A 13,137-nucleotide genomic window follows, 5' to 3' on the forward strand; every position below is an offset into this window, starting at 1 on the left:
AAAATGAGGCGGAAACGGGGAGAAACCAAGACGGACGGTGCTTTGGCGAAGGCGGCGCGTTCCCGCGCTCCTTTCCGAAGTCGTGAAGACCGATCGCAGGATCTTTGACGGCCGCAAAACCGCCCGGCGCAGGAACGGCGACAGGAGGCTAACCTCGTCGGCGCTGAGTTAACATGAGCTTTACGCGCAAATCAATTTGTGATGGTCGATTGAGCGCTTCCCGGGGTTTTTTCCAAAGCCAAGCCAATTTGAGGCCGACGCGGCGTCTAGCCGAACGAGCTCCAAAGTGAAAATTCAACAAACTGCCATGGTAATAGCAGAGTAGAATATGTACCACTGACTGTACGTACATATACAAAGCACACGTGAATATAAACGCCTCTGATCGAATCTGAAAGAAGATCTTCTGTTGTTCATAACACATAACACATAACACCCCAGCCCCCTGTACCTCTGCACCCGGGTTGTTCGGTGCATTTTGCAGGTGTGTGTTCCGATCAGGGAATCAACAAAAATACTGAATTTCCTGCTGCTTTCGCATCAGACTGCGAGGGATTGCTCATCTATGTATCCTAAATAGTTTTACCGCCCCGTTGATACCGCCAGCCGATATTGTTTTCGTTTGTCTGGAAAATGATGGCCTCTTGGACAAACATTTAGGTTGGAGTATAAATCCTCCCTCCTAATCCAGTCCGTCCCTGTCTTCCCATACGCTGTAAACTCAGCACCAACCTGAGTCCCCAGGCCGAATTGATCCCCCGCTCCTCTCCCGGCCCGCGATGCAGGCGCCCTCCAGCATTATTCCCCTCTTTTATTCTACTTCTTCATCCCTTTTTGCTTCGGCCGCCGTCCTCCCCCTCACGTTTCACGTGCCTCCCTTTCATACGCAGATCTTATTCAGATTCCTCACATAAATCATTTTATCCGTTTCCGCTTTACGAACCGTAGTGTCCTCTCCCCGCACGGCGCACCGCAGCTCAGACTCCTCAATCAATCCAATTATTTGCGGAGGCATTTTTTAGGAGTTTTGTGCGGCAGCAACGCGTCTGCCGCTGCCTCTGATGCTGCATAGTCCACATAGCAAAGTAGGCTAAGGGATAACAGGGGGGAGGTAGGTAGGGCTGGATAGACAGAGTGACAGAAAGACAAATGGCTCCAGCTTGGTTTCTCGACACCATGCTTTATTTTTAAACCTGGCACAGATGCCAAGATTTAAGACCAAGTTAGTGGCGGCTATTTTTAGCTGGTCATTTTTAAGGCGCTGTCATCTCGTTGGAGTTGAAGTAAGGTGTGACGGCTACCATATATACAGTGTGTGCCTGTGTGTGTGTCCGTGTGTGTGAGACAGACAGTGATAGATAAGAGGGAGATGTGGAAAAGATAGTGTGATGTTTTTGTTCGTGTACGTGTTTACGTGTTTGTCCAAGTACGTGTTTGTCCAAGTTTGCGGATGTGTCCATGTACAGTATGTCTTCGCAGGTGTGCGCGTGTGTGTGTGTGTCTGTGTGTGCACGTGTGTGTGTGTGTGTGTGTGTGTGTCTTGATTGAGGGAGCTGAGTGGGTGGGTCAGGGTGTGACACGGAATGGAGCCACGCCGCTCTGATTTATGTCCTTCCAGCTCCCCATCGATCCCGCGTGCCTGGCGTGCATCGTCAATACTCCAAGCACTTTGTGGCATTCCTAGAATTCCCAGGCCTCGGCTGCTCCGCTCTGCTCAGGCTGAGGTGTGATGATGATGATGATGATGATGATGATGATGATGAGGATGCGGATGGCCATCTTGTGCGGGATCCTACGCGACCCCCTTTCCGTCGCTGCAAAGGTGCTTGGGGGCCGGATCCCCGACGGTTTTATCCATTATTGGTATAAATATAGGTAATTTGGACGGAGCGCCGCGTCGGCCCCTCGGAGCGTGTAGCTGTTTACACGCTGCTAAGTGTCCCCGTAGACTGTTGCCAGGATGAGGCCCATTATGTGCCGCTCTCCAATCTCCCTATCTCACCCGTCCCCGTCCCCGTCCCCGTCCCCACACAAAGTGATTATGCTAATTACTGTTTGATCAGATGATTAAATTAGAACTCGATTAGTCCCCAGCACTAAATGTTTCAGTCTGCTACGTTTGCATCCGCTCGGCTGCCTGGTTTCTCACAGCATGCGGCCCCGGTCGCGCCCCCCCCCCCCCCCCCTCGAATGACAAACGAGTGACCCAATGGAAGAGGAGAGGGGAGAAGGGGGAGGATGAAGAGGAAGGAGAGGGAATAATAGCAATAATGAAAATGAATTAATGGAGGAACACACGTAGAGGGGAAGGAGGGAGGGAGGGAGGGAAGCCTAATAAAGCAAAGTAAGGGCTGTGGGAGAGAGAGAGGGAGAGGAGGGAAGGGAGGGGAGGAAAGACGAGGGGTGGGAGGGGGGCGATGGGGGCGGGGGAGGCGGCGGCGGCGGCGGCGGCGGCTGCTGCTGAAAGGAGCCGTGCTGCGGTCCCCTAAGTGTTGAATAAACATGCTTGGTTTAGGGAATTGGCTGAGATAAATGTTTAATATGATAAGTCCATAAAGACGGTCAAATGAGCGCCGCGTATTTAAATGTGCGCGGCTCTCGGCGGCGGCGGAAGCAGCATCAGCGTTTCGGCGGGGGGGGGGGGGGGGGGGGGAGTGCCCTGGTAATGGCGAGCAGAGCTACAGTAATAGGATGAGAGGAACCAGATGCTGTGACATCAGCGGCAACACGCTGCACCTGCTGCTGATCACACACACACACACGCACACGTACACACATGTACACACACACACACAGACGCGCGCACCCACACCGTCCCCTTCTCCTGGAGCAAACAGGGAGGGACGGCGCTGCTTGTAGGAATGCCCATATCTAACAGCACAGCCACTACCCCTCATGAAAGTCATGTTCATAACCGTAGCGAGGCACTTAGCACCTCAGGAAAAAGCTCATTAGTAGCGGGGGTTAGGGGGAGGGTGTTTCTCACAAAATTGTTAAACTGCTGTAAAATCATCGTCTTTGAAGTAAGTCTTGCAATGACCTGAATAGGAGATGTGGAGAGGAGAAAGGGAAATAGATTGGATACAAATATAGAATGTTTCATCTCATTATCTGCCCAAATTAAAGTGATGAATTAGATTATACCAACACTTGTGTATGCATACAGTATATTCTGTACGTAGGGCGTTCATCATTATGGGATGAGAGCAGCTCAGCCAGATAACCTCATCCGCCCGTACAGGTGTTTTCCAATATTTTTCTCCGGTTAATAACTTGAAGATGTACGGAAAGATATGCTCTCGGCCTCCGGAGGCGGATGTTGTGATGGTGGTTGGTGGGGTCGGATGGCTGAAGTTTAAGGGTCCTTCTCAGTTTGGTGGAGCGTCCGTGGGCGTCCATGGTAAGACACACCCGTGGACACGCCGTGCCCCCAGGGGCTCATGCAGGTGGACTGCAGTCGTGTGGAGACGACGCCGACCGAGACGTTTTGAAGGCCCTCAGCCTTAATGTTTGGTGACATAATAAGGTTGGTCGCCCAGAGAGCCCTTGTGGGTGTGTGTGTGTGTGTGTGTGTGTGTCTGTGTGTGTGTGTGTGTGTGTGTGTGTGTGTGTGTGTGTGTGTGTGTGTGTGTGTGTGTGTGTGTGTGTGTGTGTGTGTACATTGCTGGTAGCGATATGAGGGGTCCACCACCAGGCAGATAACAGCACCTTAATCAAGTTATATAAGAGAGACCGTAAGCCCATTAGATTAGTTAGGAAGCAATAAGATTATATGGATCGAAGCCCTGATTGGGTTTCTTTTTTTAATATTAGTATACACCGGCATATTCTTGGAGGTTATGAGTTGCTGAAGGAGACATTTCAATCTGTTGCTCTCAACGCAATGCAAGCAAACCATTAGTTTGCTTGCATTGCGTTGAGCAGACTCTCTGACTCAAATGGTTTGTATTTATCTCAAAAGAAATGTTTGAGATAAATACTTTTCTGATGGGAAAGTGTTTATCTCAAACATTTCTTTGTTGTCTGTTGGAAAATGGCTCTTGGACCATTTGTATGTCCCAACAACGATGATTGTATAACAATTCATTCTAAAAAATGCTTCATTGAGTGCTCAGGGTGGTTGCAGCTCCCAAGTTAACCTGCTTGTATAAGAGCTTATAAGTAGCTTTATACCCTGAGCGTCGGGTCTTTACCTCCTCCCCCATTTGAATATGCCCCACGCTATAGAATTCAGAGGATTTTTTAAATATTTCCTCGCCCTTATCTTTCTGGCACTCAAATTACGATGTGTGTCGAGCCCAACAAATATGGAACCATGAGCTAAATCGACCATAAAAAAAAAAGTATTTTGTAAATACTGTTGGCTCAGGCTCGGCTGTCATAGGGATTAGCGTGAGCCTTCCATAAATACTCGGTCTCGTTTCCATTCTTGTTAATTAGGTTGCAGAGAAGTCTAGAAGAACACATTGCCGCTGTCCTCACGTTCACTGGATCAAAACTGGTCTCTGCAATTCTGTTGGTTGTGTAACGTTGCCCGTATCGAAAACATCAAAAAACATAATTTTTTAAAGATATTTCTATATCAGAATCTCTTTATTTGGTGAAGAACATTTTCATATATGATGAAAGAAATCTAAAAAAAGCTAAGCAATCAACAAAGAGTATGTGTGTGTGTGTATATACTGTATATATCTATATATATATAAATATAGATATCTATGTGTCTATGTTTATATATATCGGCTGTACATCGGTATCGGCCAATATTTACCTTGTTGACTGCCATCAGCCTTTCTGCAAATAAGATGACATTCACCAATGACAGTGGCCGTTTATCCAGTGTTTCCCACACGTAGGCTTTACTTGAACGCCGCCCGGGTATGTTAATGGCTGCCAAAGTATATTTGGGGACCCATTTTAGATTTTTATTACATTTTTTTTATCCGTTCCAGAGAACAACGCCATCCGCAACCGCTTACCTACTGGACTCGTGCTCTGTATTACGTTAGGAGGACGTGGGCATGTCTCTCCGGAGCGCTCCAAGCAGGAAATGAAGCTGCGTTCACCAGGCCCGTGCGAAGACGTTAAGAGGGGCACGTGTTAAAAAAAAAAAAAAGAAAAAAAAAACAAGGCACATGGACCCCCAGCTCTGGTTTTAGGCATTTTGTGCACACGTTGCGCACCTCGATGCCCATTCACACTTAAGAAAAATACGCGGCAGATAAAAAGGGCACCATGGGGCAAAGGGGCACCCTCCACCGCCCCCTACCCGTGCACGTGCCTGGTGTTCACAGGAACTTGGAGAATTGTAAGCAGTGTCAGAATTAATGCTGCGTTCACGGAAAATATCGGTACCTGCATCTGCTATCGGCCAAATTGTTATTTTTAAACACCAGTATTGGCCCAGAATTTCACAATTGGTGCACCTACACACACACACACACACACACACACACACACACACACACACACACACACATATATATAAACACACAGAACATACTAAATGTGTTCTATGCATAAATGAGATTAAAGGGCTATAACAATGTCTAAGCAGCAGTATTATTGCGTTATTATTGGCTGTGGGTAAAAATATAAATATAATTGGGATGTTTCTAAACAGGCAAATAAATATGTATAAATGAACATAGACATGTGTAACAACATATAAGCTGGCCTAAATCATCACAATGTTGTTAGTAGATTATTACGTCTCCAGTTTATAAAGTATGCATCCTGAGCGGTATAAAACTCCTCATCCATCCATCTGGCGCTTTCTTCCTCTTGCAGTGCACACTCTACGAATCCTACGATGACTTTGGGTATTAAAGCCATAATAATAGCAGCTGTAGCATCCTCGGTGGCAGCAGAGGGAGCTGCTATAGTTTCCTGCAGCCCGGTCCTTCATTACTTCCTCCCTCCGCTCTGCAACTTATCATCAGCGGCAACGTAATTTAGACATCAACGTCTCCGTCGCTTAGCTTTACCCGCCGAGAAACATCTCAGGTTCTCCCATGCCTCCGCTTAATGAGACAGACAGCCACTCTGGCCTCTTTAAGACGGGGAAAATAGACTAGTGTGTGTGTGTGTGTGTGTGTGTGTGTGTGTGTGTGTGTGTGTGTGTGTATGTGTGTGTGTGTGGGTGCTGTGGGTGTGTGTGTGTGTGCACACACGTGTGTGCATGCTATGTGTGTGTGTGTGTGTGTGTGCGTGTGTTTTTGTCTGTGTGCGCGTGTGTGTGTGGGGGCAACTCCCCCCCCTGCACACACACACGCACACACAGACAAAAACACACACACACACACACACACACACACACACACACACACACACACACACACACACACACACACACACACACACACACACGAGACATCAGAGGAGGAATCTGTCTGTGTGGATCAGCCGCCCGCAGACTGCCAGGCCTTTTCCACTGTCACAGCGCTGCTTAATATTCATGAGAGCAAATTGGGAGACAGTCATTTAACTCCCATGGACGGTGTATCGCCTGTGGGCAGATCCGATGAAAGGTGGGATGTAGTTCCTACTCTACACTGGACCTGGACCTGGACCTGGACCTGGACCTGTCTAGTCCTTTAACCCTTCCCTTGTGCCGTTTGATTCAGGTCCCTGGTTCCTTTAGTTAGTGGTTAGAAGTACATGCATTGTACACGCAACAACAAAACGTCTTTTTAGAGCTTTTTTTTTTCTTGGTTTGCTTTTATTATCATTTTGAGTGTGTGTATGTGTGTGTGTGTGTGTGTGTGTGTGTGTGTGTGTGTGTGTGTGTGTGTGTGTGTGTGTGTGTGGTGGGAGGGCGTGGTTTCAAAGGAAAAAAAAAAGGCACATAATCGGAAAAAGGCTTTAATGTCGGCTGTTTTAAAATGTTAAATATTTTATATGGCCTTATAACCCCTGGGTGAGTCTTGTGACTCAAAAATGTTACACAGTGCTATTTTAAATCCAGGGAATCACGACTATTCTTGTTTTCATCGTTTTTTCTCGATGACCCTATAAATCACATCGACCGGTGTGTGTGTGTGTGTGTGTGTGTGTGTGTGTGTGTGTGTGATGGTGGGGGTTAGCTTGGATATCCAGGTCTCGGAAAGACTTGCCCCCGGGGCAGAGAGCAGAGAGCCACTTTAATTACCCAGAGTTCCTGCTGTCACGGTGTCACTGTGAGGCACCCAGTATGGAGGCGATGGCAGCACGTCGTGCACGTCAGCACAACGTCTCCGCTCAGTCACAGGTTGCAACACCGCTGCTTTGTACACAGTGGTGTTTTGCAAGATCACTTCTTCCTCTGTTCGTACTCTCTTGCATCAAAGATGGAATCAGGGGTTGGGACCTTTTTTCCCAGGGTTAAATGTTTTTGCCACCTCTTACCTACATAGTAGGTACTACTAAACGATGAACCTATGGACGGTACAGTATAGACCGGTGCGGCCCAGACACCCCTCCCTATTGTCTGGTGCCGTTCTTTGAGGTCAGGTATCATGAACGGGCGGGTTGAAATCAGCGGTGGCCAACCTCCGGCCTAAGGGCTGCCAGCGGCCCATTAGACCCCCGTGGTGAGGCCCGCCAACATAATGCAAAAATTAAGATTCGTTCTAAATTAATTTCATAGAAAATTGTTTTTATTTTTTTCAAATAAAAACAAACAAACATATTTTTAGGTAATAATAATATTAAAATAATTATTCATAATTTATTTTATTTTTTAATCAAAAAATAGAAATAATATGTAAATTAATAATAAATATCGCCATATGTAGTTCTGGTTAGAGTAATAATATTTATTATTATTATTATTATTATTATTATTATTATTATTATTATTATTATTATTATTATACTAATTTGAATATTATTAATAATAATAATAATAATAATAATAATAATAATAATAATAATAATAATTGTAATAAAACATACATTTAACCTTTATTTTAGAATTTCTTGAATGGAATTGAACAAATCTTTTGTACCATTTTGGGATACTTAGTTGCTAGTAGTCCGTCCAGGTCGGCCACCACTGGTTTATCTGCACCAGACTATTTGGGATTTATCTGGTTGTGCTTACACGGGTGGTAGGAAATAAAGGTGAGCATTAAAATTTGTGGACTATCCCTTTAACGATGACCGTGGTTCAAAGGAACATCTGACCATCAGTGCTGACGCAAATTATAAAGAATAATATAATAATGATAATATTAATAATGAATAATTTGAAACCACAAAGCTGATGCTGGTGTTGGAGTTCCTCAACCTTCTCGGGGGTTCAGAAGAAAAAGAAGAAGAATCTTTAATTGTCACGCAACACACCACACTACAACACATGCATACACACACACACACATGCACACGCTTTTGGATGGTGGCCGGTGAAATGAGTTCTCTGCACTTGACCCATCCTGGCTTGTCCTTCCTCCGGGGGGGCCGCCAGGAGCAGTGGGCAGCATACGTGGACGCGCCCGGGGGGAGGAGGGTGTGTGCGTGTGTGCGTGTGTGTGTGTGTGTGTGTGTGTGTGTGTGTGTGTGTGTGTGTTGGTCTATTTACCTGCACTTCGCCGCCGCCATCAACATTGATTGCACGTTTGCTTAAATGAGACGGCCCAGCAGTCCTGAAAGCACACTGCCATGGTTGGTTACACCTTGTCAACTGATCAGCTCTATTGTGCGTGAGGGATTGCAGCTTCGTGATTACACCGAGACCCGATGTGCCGCTTCTCATCATGTGCACAAACTCTCCGGCAATTATCCAATCTGTGTAAATATAAGCATAAAAAGTATCGATCAAAAGCTAAAACCCATTACAAAAATGGTCAAATTGCACAATGTAAAAGTTTAGAACATTGTTCAGCTTTAATTTGAGCACGTTTGTATATCTATCTATCTATCTATCTATCTATCTATCTATCTATCTATCTATCTATCTATCTATCTATCTATCTATCTATCTATCTATCTATATATCTATCTATCTATCTATCTATCTATCTATCTATCTATCTATCTATCTATCTATCTTTCTATCTATCTATCTGTCTGTCTGTCTGTCTGTCTGTCTATCTAAAATTATATGATATAAAAGCTAATATAGACTACAAATCCACTAATCCACTAAAATCCAGGTTGAGTGACATTAAGTGTTTCCTCCTTTACAATACATTAGGCAAAAACAAAGAAAGAAAACCCACATTATAGACATCTTGCAGTGAATCGCACAAGATTTCATATCAGGGGGAAGAAGAAGAAGAAGAAGAAGAGGAAACCCCCCCGCCCCCACCCGTCAATTATGAATGCATACGATGCATTATTGAAAATTGTCATTTATTTTGCCTTTATGGTTGAGCTCATGAAAAATTACGCCAATTACCGATTTCCTCTCGGGCCATGTAGTAAGTGGCGGGGCCCGGGGCCGCGTGTCGGGGCCGTGACACGGGGGTCTCCCAGCGTACCTGCTGCTGTCGGCTCTTCTGTGGTCTGAGCCCGGTCAATTAGGATGGGCGGGGAGGGGGGTTGGGGGCTTGTATGCCTCATTTCAACACAGGTTATTTCATCAAAATAAACCCCAAATCGAGCTGCTTTCACTTCTTTTTTTTCACCCTCGTGTAGAATAAACGAATGTGAGAAACAGCGGCGGCGTAAATCTTAATCCAATTTCTCTGAAGTATCCACACACACACACACACACACACACACACACACACACACACACACACACACACACACACACACACTCCTTTGATCTATTCCTCCCCAGCCGTTTTGCTATTTTAGCGTTTTTTTTCTCCACAATTCACCACAATTCATTATCAATTCACTAAATATGCAAATAACATTTTGATTCTAGGCGCTTTTTTTTTTTTTTTTTTTTTGACAATGCAATACTTTTGGTGGATTATAAATGACCCTTTTTTCCCCCAGAAAAACCTACATAAACACAATATTATCTCCCTGCCTTCGTCCCACCGAATGGATTTTTGCTGACTTATTACAATGGAAGTGGGGAAAAAAAAAAAATCAACAAAAACATGTAAGGTCATTTAAAATGCATAGAGGCCCGGGGTGAAGCCGGTGCCCGGATGGGGGTTTGATCACCGCCCTCACGGGTCCGGTCGGTCTTCATCAACACAGTCTGCCGCTCTCGCCGCCGGTCGGGAGAAGGGGATGAAATCAAATTCCGTGTGACTTTGATGTATTATTTTCATCTCGGCTGTTGCCACAGACCAGGAGAGAAACCGGCATTAATATCCAACTCCATTTCAATAAGATTCAGAAATGTCTTGATGCCAGACACTGTCGCAGCCGCAGATACAGGAGTGGTGTCGCGTTGGAATTTTTTCAGAAATCGTCTTTTTAGTTGAATAAGGATTTATTTAAAGGAAATAGATAGATAGATGGAGAGATCGATGGATCGATTGATGGATAGGTCGATAGATAGATAGATAGATAGATAGATAGATAGATAGATAAATAGATAGATAGATAGATAGATAGATAGATAGATAGATAGATAGATAAATAGATAGATAGATAGATAGATAGATGGATAGATCAAGCAGCTCAGATCAAAACAATAGGCAACAATAATAAAGTAATACAATAATAATAACAATAATTAAATAAAAATTAAAAGGCAATTTACAATGACCCTTAATGAGTACTGAAAAATGTAATGGCCGCCCAGGTGGCTCACCTGGTACAACACGTACCGTTTAGGCTTAGTCTTTCCTGCTGCTGTGAATCAAACCTGCCGGGTTTGAATCACGCCCAAGGCCCTTTGCTGCATGTTTTTACACTGTCCTATCGAATAAATCAAAAAAATCCCATGAGAAAATGTACTAATAGAAAATGTCATTGCTGAGATTGGAACATTTATCCGCACATTACATGCATCATCACACTATTAATGTGATTTGGATAGATGCTTGTCGATATCAGATTTATCCAAATTCACTCAGCTTAACCTCGGGTCACGTCGGCCTGGCTCTGTCCAAACACCGCCGGGTTGCAGCGTTCGGCGCTGTTTACAAAGCGCGTCGGACGGGCGGAGCACGCTCTGTCCGCGTCCTCTCCCGGTGCTCTGTTCCTCCCTCAGCGCGGGGCGGCCGGTGGAGCTTTATTTACCACGTGGAAATTGTGTTTGCGTGCGTTTTGTTTGGTCGTGGTGGAAACCCGGTGGAGACGAGCGGCCGTTTTAAGAGATCTTTTAAACAGCGCTCCTCTATGCCAAGAAAACAATGGGCATTATGTAACAGTGCCTCCTTCTTAATTTTTTTTTGGCCTGAAGTAAAAGAAAAATGACCGTTTGATTCAAATACATGGACGTAAACCTCCTTCAAATTGAACGTACTGACTGATATTTTTGTGTTTGTTATTAAAAGATGGCTGCATTGTGCCTTTGACGATGAGTGTTGTAACCCGCTCTATTTGACAGAGTGGTGTAATTGATTATTCAAATGAGAGATTGAAAGTGTTTTATTTGATAATTAGAATAAACACACATTTTTATACATGAAAAAAAATGTTAGAAATGACTTAAGTTATGACAAAGATTCAGAGTTCACATATTATAATATATAATATAATATATATATTTTTTATCATATCTAACTGATATAAATCATACATTTATGTCAAGATTTTGGTCTTTTTTTCATGAATTTCTAACCTCATCTATCTATCTATCTATCCATCCGTCTGTCTGTCCGTCCGTCCGTCTGTCTGTCTATCTATCTATCTATCGCTCTCTCTATCTATCTATCTGTCTGTCTGTCTGTCTGTCTGTACAGCACTTCAAAACGAACGGTGAAGCGATTCTACAGGAGCTTAGAAATGTGACCATGCTGTGTATTTACAGCAGTAGTGCAGCGAAGTGTTTGGGGCCGTGATTCAGTCACATGTGCAGATGTCTGCCCTCGCACTCCATGTTCCCAAATTGTCGGGTGGCACTGCGACGCTTTCTTTAGCCGCTGCGACGCCTTGACCAGGAGAGAGGTGGAGAGACAGGGAGAGAGAGAGAGCAGTGTCCATGGATCACCCCATGTCACTGTTACTGGCACCATCACCCAATCCCAGGATTCCCCCTTAGTGTGTGTGTGTTATAGATGGACAGACAGACAGGCAGACAGACATACAGACAGACAGACAGACAGATAGACAGAGCTGCTGAAGCAGAGGAAAAGGGGTGGATGGAAACGGCTGCGATTTGAAACCTTGTTAGGAATTTATGAAGTGCTAAAATGTTTTGTCTCCGGGGAGGCCCCTAGTCAGCTGCCAGGGCCACCGCCGGTCCGCTGCCGCAGAGCCTCTGCGCCTGTCACCAGCCCTGGATGCTGCACTACACACACACACACGCACACACACACACACACACACACACACGCACACACACACACGCACACACACACACACACACACACAGACTAGATGAACACTGTACTTACAGCCACACAGAGTTGAACCTACATTTTGTGTTTTGAGACAGACCTTATGCACAGAGTCTTGAATCAAATTCAAGGATGCGCCACCACCAGACATCTCTACAAGGCACTCCACTATGTTTTATCATTTATTTCCTTTGATGAAATATTGCTCGATAAAAAAACAACAACACATATTGTGTCTCACGTAGATTGGTCCCTTCAACAAGACAGAGGGGTTAACCAGAATGAAAAGAAAAGCATAAATTGTACGATCCGTTCAAAACAAAATATATTGCACTCTTTGCAACACATCATTTTCTTTTAGACCTTTGAATACTTGAATATACTATTCAACGTATTTCAATTTCTTGTCCATGCAAATGCCTCTGCCGTGTTCTTCTCCTTTTTGATTAAAAACGAATATAAGACTCTTATACCGGGGGAGATTTTGTGAACTTTTAACAATGTCATTAACCTAAATTTCACTTGTTAGTTTATCTGGATGTGGTCGTAGAAATACATGTTTTTCCAGACAGATTGTATTTGAGCAATGATCAAATCATCCCTATTCACATTTTTGTTTTCACTTAATAAAATTTAAATTTCATCCCTGAGCAAAGACCTGTATGTACTGAAATAAATCCATAACTCATTGGGAGAAAAGGAAATTACAAAGAGGCCTGGACATACTGAATTCACTGTGCTC

The 13,137-nt window shown here is 44.5% G+C and overlaps 1 protein-coding gene across 4 annotated transcripts in view; it reads left to right on the forward strand.

Moving 5' to 3' along the window:
• The window catches only part of dscamb (Down syndrome cell adhesion molecule b), a gene marked incomplete at its 3' end in the record, with an annotated part of 129,591 nt that overhangs the window by 4,645 nt on the left and 111,809 nt on the right, over nt 1-13,137 (forward strand). The gene's annotated exons all lie outside the window — the stretch shown is intronic.

This window comes from Zeus faber (assembly GCF_960531495.2).
Source record: "Zeus faber genome assembly, chromosome: 9".
NCBI classification, from domain to species: domain Eukaryota; kingdom Metazoa; phylum Chordata; class Actinopteri; order Zeiformes; family Zeidae; genus Zeus; species Zeus faber.